This window comes from Lissotriton helveticus, chromosome 5_1 (assembly GCF_964261635.1).
Source record: "Lissotriton helveticus chromosome 5_1, aLisHel1.1, whole genome shotgun sequence".
NCBI classification, from domain to species: domain Eukaryota; kingdom Metazoa; phylum Chordata; class Amphibia; order Caudata; family Salamandridae; genus Lissotriton; species Lissotriton helveticus.
Window position 1 is genome coordinate 2,121,630,213 of NC_136065.1, and position 16,499 is coordinate 2,121,646,711.

The following is a 16,499-nucleotide window of genomic DNA, read 5'->3' on the forward strand; positions in this document are numbered from 1 at the left end:
GGAGCCTTAGAGTGTCGACGCTTCGGGTCCTGCGTCGCGTCAGCCGAACGACGGTGCTTCTTCGCCGCCTTTTTGTGCTTTAACTTACCCGAAGAGTGCAAAGAATTGGACGAAGTGTGGTGACTCGGCGACCGGTCTCAAGACTGTCACCTTGAGGGGGAGCAATGGAGAGCCAACTGCTGGGCCTTCAAAAGCTTTCGGAACCACTCCCACAAAGACTTACGATTCACGGGCCGACAGTCGGAGCACGACTTCGGGTCCTGTTCGCGCTCCAGGCACCAGGGGCACACGAGGTGCAGGTCTGTCACGGACATCAGCTTGTGACAGGTGTCGCAAGGCTTGAAGCCAGTCCGACGATGTGACATCCCTTCGCGCAATAGGAGTCAAAGACTTGAAAAAGAGAAGTCGACAAAAGTTTAGTCAAAAAATGACTAAGGGGCAAGCTGTCTCCGGATCTGCGTTAGGCTGGCGTGAAAAAAGAAAGAACTGATGGCAGCGCGCAGGGGTAGCGTCTAAGTATTGTATTGTAATTGCATTTATATAGCGCTTACTACCCCTGACGAAGCGTCAAAGTGCAAGTAGGCACCGCAACGTCATCCCGGTACCACGACACGGACTTGACAGGCGCCACCTGCCGACGAGCAGGGGTAATGCTAAGAGAAAAATTCTACAGATCCAGTCTGAGGCAGGGGGATAAATCTACGGTAAGAATCTAGAACTAATAGTCTTTTTCAAATATATATCACAATGTTGCACTTGGGTATACCTCAGGGTAGATTCAATACCATTCGTGTGTACATCTCAAGCGAAATGGTTTCCAGTTCTACCTCGATTCAGGAAAAAGCAAAAGGAGCGAAAGGATAACCCTCTGTTTGCAAAATCAATTTCACAAACAGTCATGATCCTGTTGTTTTGGTAAACCACAGATATTTTTTAAACAATTTTAAGCATAGATTACACAGCAATTCACATGTTCAATATCAGTAACTGCACTGATAAAATCAACATATTGATCCTGAAATACATGCTGGGAATGTTTCCATACTGGACACTTGTTTACAATTTAACATTTCAGATCAGAATTGACATACGAATGAAGGTTTGGAAGTGATCAAAACAAATCATTAAATAAAAGTATGATTTTAATATTGTTCTGAAAAAAAAAAGTATGATTTTGGACATGTTGGACCCGGCCTCGTGGCGTGGTCCTACCCCTCCCGCATGGCGGGCCCGGGACGACATCGGCCCACTGTCGACCCCCCTGAACACAAACCATCGACGAGAGCAGCCCCCCTGGCAACCCACGGCTCTCCCCCCTGGAACCCCGGCAGACCCTGCTCGTCAACACTGCCAGTCTGGCGACCATGCCAGGCCACCATTCCCAGCCCGACTCCATCTTGGGGCCGTCACGTTCCGAGCACGTGGCCGCAGCCATCCCTGGCCCCGGCCCCAGCGAAGCCCCGACATCGAGGCACCAAGATCCTCCCAGGTGGTAGAGTGGCCACTTGGCGGATCCCGGAGGAGGGGAGTTTCGATGGCCCTCCAGCCGTCCCCGGACGCCTGGTATCGATCGCCCTCCAGCCTCCCTGGGCGCTGGCTCCACCCCCCTGCTGAGTGTCTGGACACCTTCATCCCGGCCCCTCTGACCCCCCAGGCACGAGGGTCCGGACATCAAAGGACTCCAGTCCTATATCTGGGCCAGCCCTGGATTAGGACTCCAGTTGTATCTTGGAGTCGAAGCCCTGCTGACCTTGTCGCGGCTGATCCTGATCCGAACTCTTGCCCTGGAACCTTCGAGGCCCTGCTGACGCTGTCGCGGCCTGACCGAGCTGAACCATCTTGGAGGCCCTGCTGACGCTGTCGCGGCCTGACCGAACTGAACCACCTTCGAGGCCCTGCTGACGCTGTCGCGGCCTGACCGAGCTGAACCATCTTCGAGGCCCTGCTGATGCTGTCGCGGCCTGACCGAACTGAACCATCTTCGAGGCCCTGCTGACGCTGTCGCGGCCCGACCGAACTGAACCATCTTCGAGGCCCTGCTGACGCTGTCGCGGCCTGACCAAGCTGAACCACCTTCGAGGCCCTGCTGACGCTGTCGCGGCCTAATCAACGCTGAACTATACCAAGGCCCTGCTGACGCTGTCGCGGCCTGACCCCTTGAACTATCCACGCACCAGTTGGTGCCAAGACTGTCCCGCTACCCCCGTACTCCCGAAACCAAGACTTTACGGATCCCTTGATCCCTGCCTGCTAACCTGCCAAGAACGTGCCTTCATTTTATTATATAAAGATACTTGTGAATATTCCTTCGTGTGGTGTCCGTCTGTGGTAGTGTGATTGCTCAGCTGTTACGATTGTAGGAGAGGAGCCTCGCCAAGGAGGCCTCCCTACGGCGCTCGGCCTATTCCATAGAGAGAGGTGGGTCTCGGGGCGGACAGTCAGACATCTTCTGTCTCCCCTGGGATCGCCTTTCCAACATTGGTGGCAGCGGTGGGATCCGAGCCCGCGCAAATCGTACAGCGAGTAACTCGCCACTACTAACAGAGACCCACAACCACGATGACTACTAAGGAAGCCGGAACGACCACAGAATTCCAGAAGGAACGATTAGAGGAGTACACCCATAAAGAACTCAAACAATTCTGCGAAAGCCCTGGGTATCGCTACCACCGGACTAAGCACGAAAGACGATTTCAAAGACGCGCTGCAAACGTGGGTGGAAACCGGAGCGACCCCACCCCAAGCTAACGATGACATTATCCTAGAAGTACCCCAGAGTACAGTCATAGCCCCTGTGGAAGAAAGAACGGCCAACAGAGAACAGGGTCTCGCCCACGAAAACGCCCGGGAACGAGAGAGGAGTCGGCTCCATGAACTAGAGCTCGCCCGACTCCGGCTGGATGGAGAACTTCAACTAGCAGAAAAGAAAATGGCCATTGAGCAACTACGATTAGAGGGAGATCTGGAGGAAAGGCGGAGGCAAAGGGAATTGGAAGAAAGAAAGCTCACGTACGAACACGAACGTGGCCTCAAAGAACTCGAGATCAAAGCCAAGATCGAAGAGGCTGGCGCCGCGGTAACCCGGGACCCCCCACCTCCTGCCGACCCAAAGGTCCACATTCCCAAGGATATCGTCAAGGAATACTACAAGAATGACGATATCCAGCAATGGTTCAAAGCGTATGAAGTGGCCATGACCGCGCACCGCATCCCGCGAAAAGATTGGGGTGCCGGCTTATGGGGGAGATTTGTCAGCGAAGGAAGAGACACCCTGCTCGAGCTGGCCGAGGACGTGATGTCCTCCTATGACCACATGAAGGACGCCCTGCTCACCCAGTATGGCCTCACCCCCGAGATGTACAGACAGAGGTTCAGAGACTGCAAAAAGATCCCCGGTACCACGTGGGTGGAGTACGTAAACTTTTTTAGCCGGGCCCTGGAAGGGTGGATAAAGGGCAGCAAAGTGTCCACCTACGAGCAGCTGTTCGACCTCATCGTTTGGGAGCACCTCTCCAACAACTGCTTTGTTGAGCTCAGACAGCATCTCCTCGACAGCAAGCTGACCGAGCCTCGAAAACTCGCCGTCGAGGCCGATCGATGGGTGAGCACCCGGGTCCCCCGGACCCCGATAGGAGAAACAGGACGAAACGGCCAGGGGCACCACCGCCAGCGTGGCGGCGGAGGAGGCCAGAACAGGAGCCGAGACTTCCCATCGGCCCCGGGCCGGAGTCCGCCCCGGGGGTCACCCCAGAATAACACTTTGCCATCCCTGACCAGAAGAGGGCCCCCTCCAGCGCGGCCGGGGCCCCGCCCGAACATTACTTGCCACAGATGCCAGCGGCCCGGTCACTATGCCAGTGACCCCCTCTGCCCCATGAACCAGCGTCCCGGCACCACCGGGCCTCCGACCCGCCAGTTCGCTGCTGCCGCCCTGGGGGAAGGGGGAGAAGAAGACGAAGAGGTCTACAAGGAAGATCAGACAGAGTATGAACCGGCCGCCATGGCCCTAGCCTGCCTGGGCGAAAGAGACATGGTCCCCCAGGCCCCGCTACAGAGCAACACTCAAAAATACCGTCAGTGGGTCCTCATCAATGGACGGCGGACCGAAGCCCTCCGAGACACGGGAGCCAGTGTGACGGCCGTCCGCTGCCACTTGGTGACCCCCGAACAGATCATACCGAACGTGCGATGCCCCGTGAGGGCCGCCGACAACTCCGAGACTCTGTGTCAGATGGCCCGAATCCCCTTCGAGTGGGGGGGAGGGGGTGTCGGGCACCCTCAAGGTGACCGTCCAGGACGACGCCCCCGTGGACTGCCTCCTCGGAAACGACCTCGAGAGCTCTCCCTGGGCCCAAGTCGAGCGGAGAGAGAATCTAGGAATGATGGGACTACCAGAGTGGGTCTGCGCTACGACCCGATCTATGACTGCCCGGGCCCCGGCGGCAACCGAGGCCACCCCGACGGAAGAACCGGAGTGGCCCGCGCCACCACCGCCCGCAGTCAATGAAGAATCCGAGCCCGAGCCATCGGAGCAGGACCGAGAAGGCAGCGCCGAACTCAGCGACATACCTGAACTAGCCCAATGGCGCCAGGAGGGTGGTCCCACCCGAGAACAATTCCGGCAGGAACAGAAGACCTGCCCCTCCCTCGAGGGGACCCGGCAGCAAGCCACAGCCCAAGCTGCCGGGGACACCTCGGGGTCCCACTGGGTCTACTGGGACCACGGCCTCCTATACAGTGAACAAAAAATTGCCGAGCTGGGGGCCAGCCGAGGGTTGGTGGTCCCCCTACGATTCAGAGACTTCCTCTTGAACCTGGCACACCATGTGCCCCTCGCTGGGCACCTGGGGCAGGACAAAACTTACAGCCGCCTGGTGACCCATTTCTACTGGCCGAAAATGCGCAACGATGTGCATAACCACTGCCGCACCTGCCCGACATGCCAAGCCAGCGGAAAGAGCGGGGGAAAGGTGAAGGCCCCGCTCCAACCCTTTCCAGTAGTGACCACTCCCTTTGAGCGAGTGGGGATCGACATCGTGGGCCTCTGGACCCCCGAACCTCGCAAGGGCATCGCTTCATCCTCGTCCTGGTGGACCATGCCACCCGCTATCCCGAAGCCATCCCCCTCCGAACCATAACGGCTCCCGTGGTGGGCCGAGCCCTGATGGGGATCTTCTCCAGAGTGGGGTTCCCCCGAGAAGTCGTGAGCGATCGGGGCACAAACTTTATATCGAAGTATATGCAGTCCCTGTGGCAACAGTGCGGGGTCACGTATAAGTTCACCACCCCGTATCACCCCCAAGGGAATGGACTTGTGGAGCGGTTTAACCGAACACTCAAGGGGATGATCCAGGGCCTAGAAGAACCCCTCCGCCGCAAATGGGACGTCCTGCTGCCCTGCCTCTTGTTCGCCTATCGGGAGGTACCACAGAAATCCCTGGGATTCAGCCCCTTTGAACTCTTGTACGGGCACCCTGTCCGAGGTCCCCTCAGCCTGGTCAAAGAAGGCTGGGAAACTACTGTCCAAGACGCACCGCCGGATGTCTACCGATACCTCCTGACCCTCCGAAGCCAGACTCGGAAGTTCCGGGCCCTTGCCGAGGCCAACCTTGAGGCCAGTCAGGAGGACATGAAACGCTGGTATGACCAGAACTCTTCATCCATCGAGTTCGAGCCGGGCCAGCAGGTCTGGGTCATGGCCCCGGTCGAACCCTGTCAAAGTGATCGAGCGCAAGAGCCCCGTCACCTATCTCGTGGACATGGAGTCACCCCGAAATCCCCTCTGGGTTCTCCACACCAACCGGCTCAAGCCTCATTTTGCCCGCACAGAACTGAGCCTGCTGCTAGCTACCGATGATGGGGCCGAAGACGACTCCGAGCCCCTGCCCAACCTCCTAAGGTGCGCCGAGAAGGACGGCTCCGTCGAGGGAATCTCTCTCTCCTTCGACCTGACCCCCGCACAGCGCCGAGACTGCCAAGAGCTGTTGGGGCAATTTACGGACCTGTTCTCCCTCACCCCCGGGGTTACCCAGTGGTGTGTCCACGACGTCGACACCGGGGACAGCCAGCCAGTACGACACCGGGCCTACCGAGTTCCCGACCGAGTTCGGGCCTGCATCCAGAAAGAAGTTACCAAAATGCTGGCCCTGGGGGTGATCGAACCCTCCGGCAGTCCCTGGGCCAGCCCAGTTGTCCTGGTCCCCAAAGCGGCCGCACCTGGCACCCCTCCCGAACTCAGGTTTTGTGTCGACTACCGGGGACTAAATGCTGTGACCAGAACCGACGCACATCCCTTCCCCCGGGCCGATGAACTAATCGACCGCCTGGGAGCTGCCAAGTACCTCAGTACCTTCGACCTCACAGCCGGGTACTGGCAGATCGGCCTCACCCCTGGCGCACAGGAGCGATCGGCCTTCTCCACACCCGATGGCCACTACCAATTCAAGGTGATGCCCTTCGGCATGAAAAACGCCCCAGCAACCTTCCAAAGACTGGTGAACCAAGTGCTGGCGGGGCTAGAAGAATTCAGCGCCGCCTATCTAGACGACATTGCAGTGTACAGCCTCCACTGGGCCGAGCACCTGAAGCACCTCTGGGAGGTCCTGACGGCCCTCCGACGGGCCGGACTAACTGTGAAAGCCAGCAAGTGCCAGATAGGTCAAGGGTCCGTGACCTACCTGGGACACCAAGTGGGGAGCAGCCACGTGGCTCCCCTCCAACCCAAGATCGACGCCGTTGTGGCCTGGGAGCCCCCGGTCAGCCAGACAGCCGTCCGAGCCTTCCTGGGGCTCACTGGATATTATCGGCGCTTCATAAAGAACTATGGAAGCATTGTGGGCCCCCTCACTGAACTGACCTCGTAGAACCGGCCACAAAAAGTACAATGGACACCCACGTGTCAGGTGGCCTTCGAGACTTTGAAAACAGCCATGTGCACCGCCCCTGTGCTCCAAGCCCCTGACTACAGCCGGGAGTTCGTAGTCCAGACCGACGCCTCGGAGCACGGCATTGGGGCGGTCCTATCCCAGATTGACCCCGAGGGGATTGACCATGCGGTGGCCTTCATCAGCCGGCGGCTGCTGGCCAGAAAGCAGCGATGGAGCACCATTGAGAGAGAGGCCTTCGCCGTGGTGTGGGCCCTCAAGAAACTCAGGCCCTACCTCTTCGGCACCCACTTCCGGGTCCAGACTGACCACCGGCTCCTGCGGTGGCTGATGCAGATGCGTGGCGAAAACCCAAAGCTGCTACGGTGGTCCATCTCCCTGCAAGGGATGGACTTCACTGTGGAGCATCGCCCTGGCGACGACCACGCCAACACTGACGGCCTGTCCCGCTTCTTCCGCCTCGATGAGGAGAATACCCAGGAAGATGGGTGACTCTCCCCGCCTTCAGCTGGAGGGGACGTGTGTTGGACCCGGCCTCGTGGCGTGGTCCTACCCCTCCCGCATGGCGGGCCCGGGACGACATCGGCCCTCCGTCGACCCCCTGAACACGAACCATCGACGAGAGCAGCCCCCCTGGCAACCCACGGCTCTCCCCCCTGGAACCCCGGCAGACCCTGCTCGTCAACACTGCAGGTCTGGCGACCATGCCAGGCCACCATTCCCGGCCCGACTCCATCTTGGGGCCGTCACGTTCCGAGCACGTGGCCGCAGCCATCCCTGGCCCCGGCGAAGCCCCAACATCGAGGCACCAAGATCCTCCCAGGTGGTAGAGTGGCCACTTGGCGGATCCCGGAGGAGGGGAGTTTTGATGGCCCTCCAGCCGTCCCCGGACGCCTGGTATCGATCGCCCTCCAGCCTCCCTGGGCGCTGGCTCCACCCCCCTGCTGGGTGTCTGGACACCTTCATCCCGGCCCCTCTGACCCCCAGGCGCGAGGGTCCAGACATCAAAGGACTCCAGTCCTATATCTGGGCCAGCCCTGGATTAGGACTCCAGTTGTATCTTGGAGTCGAAGCCCTGCTGACCTTGTCGCGGCTGATCCTGATCGGAACTCTTGCCCTGGAACCTTCGAGGCCCTGCTGACGCTGTCGCGGCCTGACCGAGCTGAACCATCTTTGAGGCCCTGCTGACGCTGTTGCGGCCAGACCGAACTGAACCACCTTCGAGGCCCTGCTGACGCTGTCGCGGCCTGACCGAGCTGAACCATCTTCGAGGCCCTGCTGACGCTGTCGCGGCCTGACCGAACTGAACCATCTTCGAGGCCCTGCTGACGCTGTCGCGGCCCGACCGAACTGAACCATCTTCGAGGCCCTGCTGACGCTGTCGCGGCCTGACCAAGCTGAACCACCTTCGAGGCCCTGCTGACGCTGTCGCGGCCTAATCAACGCTGAACTATACCAAGGCCCTGCTGACGCTGACGCGGCCTGATCCCTTGAACTATCCACGCACCAGTTGGTGCCAAGACTGTCCCGCTACCCCCGTACTCCCGAAACCAAGACTTTACGGATCCCTCGATCCCTGCCTGCTAGCCTGCCAAGAACGTGCCTTCATTTTATTATATAAAGATACTTGTGAATATTCCTTCGTGTGGTGTCCGTCTGTGGTAGTGTGATTGCTCAGCTGTTACGATTGTAGGAGAGGAGCCTCGCCAAGGAGGCCTCCCTACGGCGCTCGGCCTATTCCATAGAGAGAGGTGGGTCTCGGGGCAGACAGTCAGACATCTTCTGTCTCCCCTGGGATCGCCTTTCCAACAGGACATCTTTAGTAGACGTTGATACAACTAACTAATCTTTTGTTCTTCGGTCATGTGATCTTGGGCAATCACATCCGGTTCCACCTCAGCACCAGTCCATTTCTCCTCACAACTTTGGAAATACATGTAGTAGGGTCAACATTTCAAATGATGGAGCTCTCTACTGCATTGAATAATGTTTAAATAAGTGGAAATCTTGCTCATACCTTGACACTGAAAGTCGGATCTTGGATTTGATACCTTTGGGCCTGATGTAGATCTTGCGGATGAGATACTCTGTCACAAATGTGCCGGATATTCCCCTTTACTGTATTACAAGTGCATTATATCCAAAGGCACTTGTAATATGGCGGACGGGATATCCATCACATATGTGCCAGAGTGTCCCATCCGCCAAGATCAAAATCAGGCCCTTTCTAAATGCTACAGGATGAAGCGTCAGGAAAAATGCGAAACTGCACAGCAAAAAGTTCAAGATTTATATCCTCTGTGGTGGTTCTCTTTTTTGTATGATATTTTGTAACAAATATGGTTACATTCTGGTGGCAATTGTAATAGACATAAATAAGTGGGTAAATGCTTATTAGTCTATTACTGTTGAATTCTTTCTTTTGTATCCAACTTGGAGCATTTGAATAAAATGTTTTGGGAAAAAAGGTTATGCTGTCCACTAAGAAGATTCTGGAAAAATGAGACTAAATACAGAAATTGTTGCCTCTTGTTAGACATTTCTTTACAAACTATTGTGGTACCCCATTGCACACTTGTGTATGCAGCACTACAAGCACTTCCCTTTCTTAAAAATTGGAGTGACAACAATGAGCACATTACTTAACTGTTGTAACGCTCTTTCTAGTGGATGCTCCATCTAAACACAGATTCCTCACCTGGTATACATTCCTCGAAGCACCAGACAGGATCCGGAAACTCGAAAGCAGTATTCTTCCATGATAATAGTGGCGTTGTGAAACTCCAAATGTGCAAACAGGACGGTATAAAAGCACCACACAGGAGCAGTGACGTCAGTTGGTTTCAAAGGCTTGACAGCACTTACAAATTGACTTGACCAATGTGCAGATCTTTACATTGGGACCTTTTTAGATGCAAAAAGAGTCAATTCCAGAGAACATGAGGAGGGAAGGACTTTGAGGAATCCGTGGTTTGATAGACTATCAGCCAGAAAAAGCACCACTGAAAGTAAGCAACTTGTTCTTCCAACAGATCATTCTAACCGCAGACTCCCCACCTTGTGAATAGCTATCAAAGTAGTACCTCCCCTGATGGGAGATTTGTGTAATGGCTTAAACCAAATAGTCCTGCATGACCGAGCAGGCAAAATTCTTATCTGACTGACCTGTTCTGTCGAGGCGGGAGTGGTTCGTGAACTTGTGCACTGATGCCCACGTAGCAGTGTGACAAATATGCAGGCCTGGCATTCTGCAGGTTAGCACTATAGTAGCAGCATTGGCTCAACTGGAAAGAGTCCTCCATCCTTCGGGTGGCAGATTCTCATTTAGCGAGTACAGATTTTTATAAAGAGGTCTATCCACCTAAAGATAGTTATTTTCTGCATTGCCTTGCCCTGCTTTGTCTTGAAAAGCCCACAAAGAGTTTATGGTCCAGTCTACGTTGCTTGGTATGATCAATGTAGAAAATGAGGACTCTTGGGGTCGAAGCGATTGAATCCCTCCTCTTTCAAGCGGGATAAGGGGGTAGGGGGAGGAGGGCAGTGGCAGGGAAAGTCAGAAGGGTGATAGCCTTCCTGATGTGGAAAGCGTTACTACCTTCGGCAGAAACGCAACTCGAGTTCTCAACACAAGCTTGTCTGGAAATCATTATGTGTAATATGGCTGGACCGAGAGGGCCTGCAGCCTTGATTGCGACCAGCAAGCCATGTTCCATGGTCAAGAGACATGATGAACAGGTGCAGACAGGCTCAAATGGGATGCCATTAGAAAAGTGAGAACCAAATTCACGTTCCACTGTGGCATCACAAAAGAAATTTGACGGAAACATATGTTGTAAAAAATATTCTCATATCAACAATAGGCGATTTAAACAAATAAGACTGGTCCAGTAACCTCAGGCCTAAAAAGTCAACAAATAGCCTCTATCAGTGCCCAACACAAGTTCTTGCAAGGTCAACGACAAAAACAGCATTCGGGAAGCTTGACTTGTAGCAGATCAATCCACCACAAACTTGTCCTAGCATCTGGCATACACCGATTTAGTAGATGAGCATCTTGCCGCCAGAATAACATCAGCGACTTCCAGAGGAAGATCGAAGGAGACTAACTACTGCTGCTCATCCTCTACCATGGAGCAGCAGTGTGGAGGCCTGCATGTAGTCCCCTACCCTGCTGCTGCGAAAGTAGTCTTTTCCGAAGTGACAGCTTGATCAGAGGGCAGATAGCTATGCCCAGAAAATCTGGATCCCACACAAGCCTCGCCAATCTGGTGTCACTAGGATGACTTGGGCTCAGTCGATAGTGGCAGGAAGGCATATAGAAGTCCTACATTCCACTCTAGGCCGAATGAGACTCAGAAAGAACCTTCCTTGGAACTTCTATCATAAAAATGCCGACAATACACGTTCTCTGCTGTGGAATAAAGATCGAGGCAGGATTCTCCACATTGCTGGAAAAATGCACTGTGCCACCTCTGGGCCTAAATGCCATTCGTGATCTGGTAGGCATCAGCGACTGAGTTAATCCGCCCTGGCGTTTAGAGATCGCGCCAGTTGGCTCAGGACAAGGGAAATGCCTCAGGGAGTCAGTCACTTCCGGAGGTGCAGAATCCCCTGGCACAGTACCCAAGACCCCACACTGCCCTGCTTGTTGCAGTACCACATTACAGTAGTGTTATCGGTCAGTACCTGTACTAGGCTTTTTTTGATGGATGGGAGGAAGATCTTCAACAGGAAGTGGTTTACTCGCAACTCCAACAAATTTATGTGGAGGTGGGTTTCCGCTAGAGACCAGAGCCCTCAGATCTCTACCTCTCCTAGATGTCCTCTCCAGCCCAGCAGCGATTCATTTGTCACCTCAGTGAGCTCTGAATGGTGTAAGGAGTGTGCTTTGCCACTGTACAGGTAAGCCAAAGGCGAGCACATTGAGCTGGAAATGCTCCTCGTCCACTATGCACCGCAGGTAATCTCTGTGGGCCTGTAGGACGTAAATAAGAATATATGCATCCTGGCCAAGCTGAGGAAACTCCATTAGGATGTTTATTTTGACCCCCAAGGCATGGAGCTGCAGGCCGAGGACCTCTGCAGCCAGTCTCATGACCACCGCAAAAGAGGCACTCTCCTCAGTGGCAGGACTAGGGGAGAGACTAGCACAGTGCCTGGGAAAGAGTCCAGACCCCTCGGCATACAAATTGCCCGCATTGATTGGAGGCAAGTGTGTTCATCTAGCTGTTCTTGTCTGAATCTGATCCAACGAAATGATGTAAAGTATGAGCTCTGCCACTTTGTAAAAGAAAGTTATCTGATCCGAAATATTGGCTAAAGGCTGCACTCCAGTACGATTGGAACACAGCTTTGGTTGAGGTTGAGACTTTGCCCGGGGTCACATTGCCCAATGTATGCCTGTGATTGAGGATGGCGCAATTGCAGCACTATCTGCCTAGTGATCGGCCGGTCCCTGCAGCCTCAAAGAAAAGAAGTCGGTAACCTTTGGGGCCCACCCCAGGGTACCCTACAAACCAGCGTGAGTGACTGGTCCAGCACTGATCCAAGGTGTGCACAACAGACTATGCCGCTCCGAAATATAAAGCTCTGTCTCGAGACAATTTGTGGATAAACACCACCTGTCTGAAGTATGAGCGATCAGACTAGACTGATGTGCCCCAAAGTGCTTCGAAGCTGATAAGTTGCTACTGGAGCCCAGCACATGGAGTAGAGGAATACGATATTAACACATATCATGAGGGCCTAAGGGTGACTGCTATTGCGACTCATCTGAGTAGAGGATTCGAATCTGCTGAGACTTTGAGGCCTGTCTGGAGCCAGGAAGAGAGCCACTGTCAGAAGCCAGTCTCTCCCAGCGTCGTGTTCAGGATCTTACTGAGCAGGCTGTCCCTGCCCAGCCTTAGTGAGTCTACCGCCTGCAATGACGACAGCATACCTCCTGTAAGCAGAAGGTCTACCATGGGCCTTCCCTGCCTAGAGGAGCAGGTGTGCGACTATTTGGATGTTCCAAGCCAAAACGAATATATGCTGAGGAGGGGGCGAGTGGGGCTGGACTGCCAATGGGTCCTAGCCTATCAGAGAAGAGTAGGAAAGTAGGGCATAGGACCACGCCTCTTAAGCATATTGAACTCTCACCTGTACAACAAGTATCTGGAATATTTTTGTGATTTGTGCAATATTGTGCCTTACTCTAAACAAGTGAATTCCTGGGCTGGAGAATCAAATTATTGCGCTGCTGTTGAGTTCTGAGCCTGTAATATCTCCCAGACTAACCTCACTGAAAAGCCTGTGACTGCCCACCCTCGCTACCTCACTGAGAAGCCTGAGTGCGCTCACCATGGCTACCTCCCTGAGAAGCCTGTGACTGCTAGGCATGGCTACCTCCAAGATACATATAAACAAAAGGAGAGAGTGAGGTATTTTTTCACATGTGTGAATGGAAAGTACTCCCAGTCCCCTGGATTTAAATATAGAAATATCAAAAGAGGAGTATCACCACAAGGACCTTAGAAAAGGTTCTGAATGGGATGTCAATGAAAAAAGGAATATTATCCTTTTATTAAAAACCCCTCACTCACCAACCTGGTTGGTGACATGCTTCCTCATCGGGGTTCCACCCTGACGGCCGAGTGCCATCAGGGTGTGCTGCGACACCTGAACTACAGTGGAGCTGGTTTTTTGAGTGGATAGTGCAAAAAGTGGTGTTAAAAATTGTACTGGTTTTGTTTTGAAGAAAAAAAAATTGTCTTGGTTTTGAAAAAAACTTTATTCAAAGGCTACTGGACAATATTAAAAACAGTGAGAAGATACTGCTGGGTGATTATGACCGTGAGTATCTATGTGAATGGTCTACATGTTTCAACCTGTAAACGGTAAATCCCAGGTTTTCATCAGGATCAGAAAAAGGAAAATGGGTGGTCTACACACACTAACGTGCATCCAGTCCTAGAGTCCTGTAGCCTAATTGCAAAAATTGGCAGTAGGCATTAACTCAAACCTAAAATAGGCGAGGAAAAAGCAAGACTTCTATTGCGGGTCTCTAAGGCTTCGTGGGGGCAGAGGGAAGGCTTGCTCAGTGAAGAAACATACTAGTTTCGCCGAGTCTCAAGGTCAATCTACCTACGTGCCTCTCTGGTGTCCCCGCTACCAAGCCTGTGCCTTCTCGCCATGGCTACCGCCCTGAGACGCCTGTGACTGGCTTTCATCGCCGAGACGTCTTTGACTGTTCGCCATCGCTACCACAGAGTTAGTGCTCAAGGCATTGACTTGGCACCGCTTTGCAGAGCCATAGTAGGAGGGACCCTGGGATGGTAGAGGCAAGTGACCTTAGCTCTTATGGCTGTGTCCCAATAGCCCCTTCTTGTCCATTGCCTTTTACACCCCTCAAACGGGGTTGTACCGACCACAAATTGGATTCTCAATCAGTTCAAATTTTCAGTGAGGAAGAAATGGTTGCTCAAACACTTTGGGGCCTGGCACTCTGACAGTGGTTACGAGGACTTCTCTTTGCATGGCCCATTAATGATTTTGGCTATATCGCTGAAGGAGGCAATATGATCAAGTTTTAAGCAGAAGAAGCTGCTTCGATTGTCTGCCACTGGGGCATTTCATTCACATTTTCTGCCGCTTCAAGGCTCGTGGTGACTCAGGATGCCTACTGCATCCAGTTGAAATACAAAGTAAAGACTATGCAAAGCATGTATAAAATATAAAATGAAGTTAAGGATGTATATGAATTGCATTAAACCCACACCGTTCTGTGGAGGGTGGGCTTGTGACTGCATGGCTTTATTAGGTCACATGATGCCTTGGAAGCACAAGAGGGAGATGCCACCACAAAAACACATCGGCGAGACAGCAACATGGATCAGGAGGGAGAGCGAGGAGCACACAAGGGAGACACCCGGAAAATACATTTACTTTTGGAGAGCTTAAGCAAAAAGAAATGAGGGGAGGAGAAAAGCACACAGATCAGAGTGCAAAACTGAGAGTGGGAGCACATGAAGGAGACAGGAAAAACACCCACTCTCAAGGAGCGGTTAAGCAAAAAGACAAAAAAAAAGTAGTTTCCCAACAGTGAGCAGTGGAAGGATACAAGTAAAGAGGATATGCTCCAGGGCAGGGACAAACGCAAGATGGAAAGGCACGCCATCAAATAGAAAACCACCAAATGAGGGTGACAATAAAGCCAGCCAATGGAAAGCAATGGGCAGGCTTTAGCTCAATGCAAGATCTTCGTAAGCTGATACTGGACTGGCCAGTTTGTCCTGTCAGGTAACCTCTACCTAAAAATGCCAAAAAGCAAAAGAGATCATCTGTGCTGAAAAGTCAATCAAAACAAAGGAGGGGAAAAAAAGACAAAGAGATACAGACCCATAGTAACCCAAGAAAGATTGGAAAAAGTGTCACTAGACAAATGTTATATGCATGGGAACATTTGTGCAGGGAGATTACCTGGTGTCACCTCCTTACACAGTATATAATTGCTGCATTTTACATGCTGAGAGAAGATAAAATCTCTGTCTGCAGCAATAATATATATCTTCATACCCAATGTTAATGAACATACCATATATTCCTGCTGTTTCTCCTATCAGTATGCCCTTTGGTCATGGGAAACAGCCACAACCCCTGTCACTTATTCAGCCTTTTAAATTCCTATTAAGGTGCTTCCCATGAGATGATTTTCTGTGCACAGATCCTGAAAGTTTGTATAAAGCATGGGTCCACAATCAGCGGATTAAACTCGGTTTTCGAATGCCACCCTTGGAGAAGTCGGAGTCAAAACAATGCACTTGGACCTCAGCCATCGAGCACTGGGCACTTCAAACAACCAGTCCTGTCAAAACAAGTGCTACTGAACACAGGTCAGGGACGTTCCACTTCACCTAGTCATGAGAAGAGGTGAGGTCAATATTAATGACGGGTCGAAGATGGTGACTCAAAGGAGGCATGGAACAGTAGTCAACAAGTGATCATCTCAGTGATGGAATGTGGCAGCTGTACCAGAGTAGAAAAGTGTGAGACGGGCGGGATGAGTAGAAGCTTACTGGCATCCGCTTCTACATCCATCTGGAGCCATCAAGGAGTATTGCCTGAGGTAGGTGTGGGATGGCCTGTACATGCCATCAACATGCATGATTCCTCGGTCAGCTAGGAAACGCCTCTTTCACATACGCGTTACGCTTGTCTTCTCTTCAGAATGGAAGAAAGCGCGGTCACACTCACCTTCAACCCTCAGTCTGTGCTGAAAGCATTACATCTAGACAGTTCTATAAGAGATTCATATGCAGCTGAAACCAAGAGAAGGGGTAGAGAACTATCATTACTGCAGGAGCGCTCACTGCACCTGGCGTAGGCCACAGGAAGAGGATGTGCTACAGCGAATAGATACAACTAAAAGGGGGACGAGAGCATAGTAGGGGACAGCACAGATTCCAGGGCCATAAAACAATGATAAAGAGATGTCCTTCCATATCTAAGAGGTACGCAAACATCTGGTCCTACACAAAAAAACAAAATGATAAACAAACCAAATTTGCACACAAATGTATCAAGTCAAGAGACAAACATTTAACGGTATTCTCACACAAAGAAAACATGAAATCGTAA

The 16,499-nt window shown here is 52.7% G+C and overlaps 2 protein-coding genes across 7 annotated transcripts in view; one reads left to right on the forward strand and one right to left on the reverse strand.

The window, feature by feature from the left end:
* FAM78A (family with sequence similarity 78 member A) overlaps positions 1-16,499 on the forward strand; it is a 984,894-nt gene that overhangs the window by 797,308 nt on the left and 171,087 nt on the right. The window lies entirely within an intron of this gene.
* Positions 1-16,499, reverse strand: part of NUP214 (nucleoporin 214) — a 369,960-nt gene that overhangs the window by 51,828 nt on the left and 301,633 nt on the right. The gene's annotated exons all lie outside the window — the stretch shown is intronic.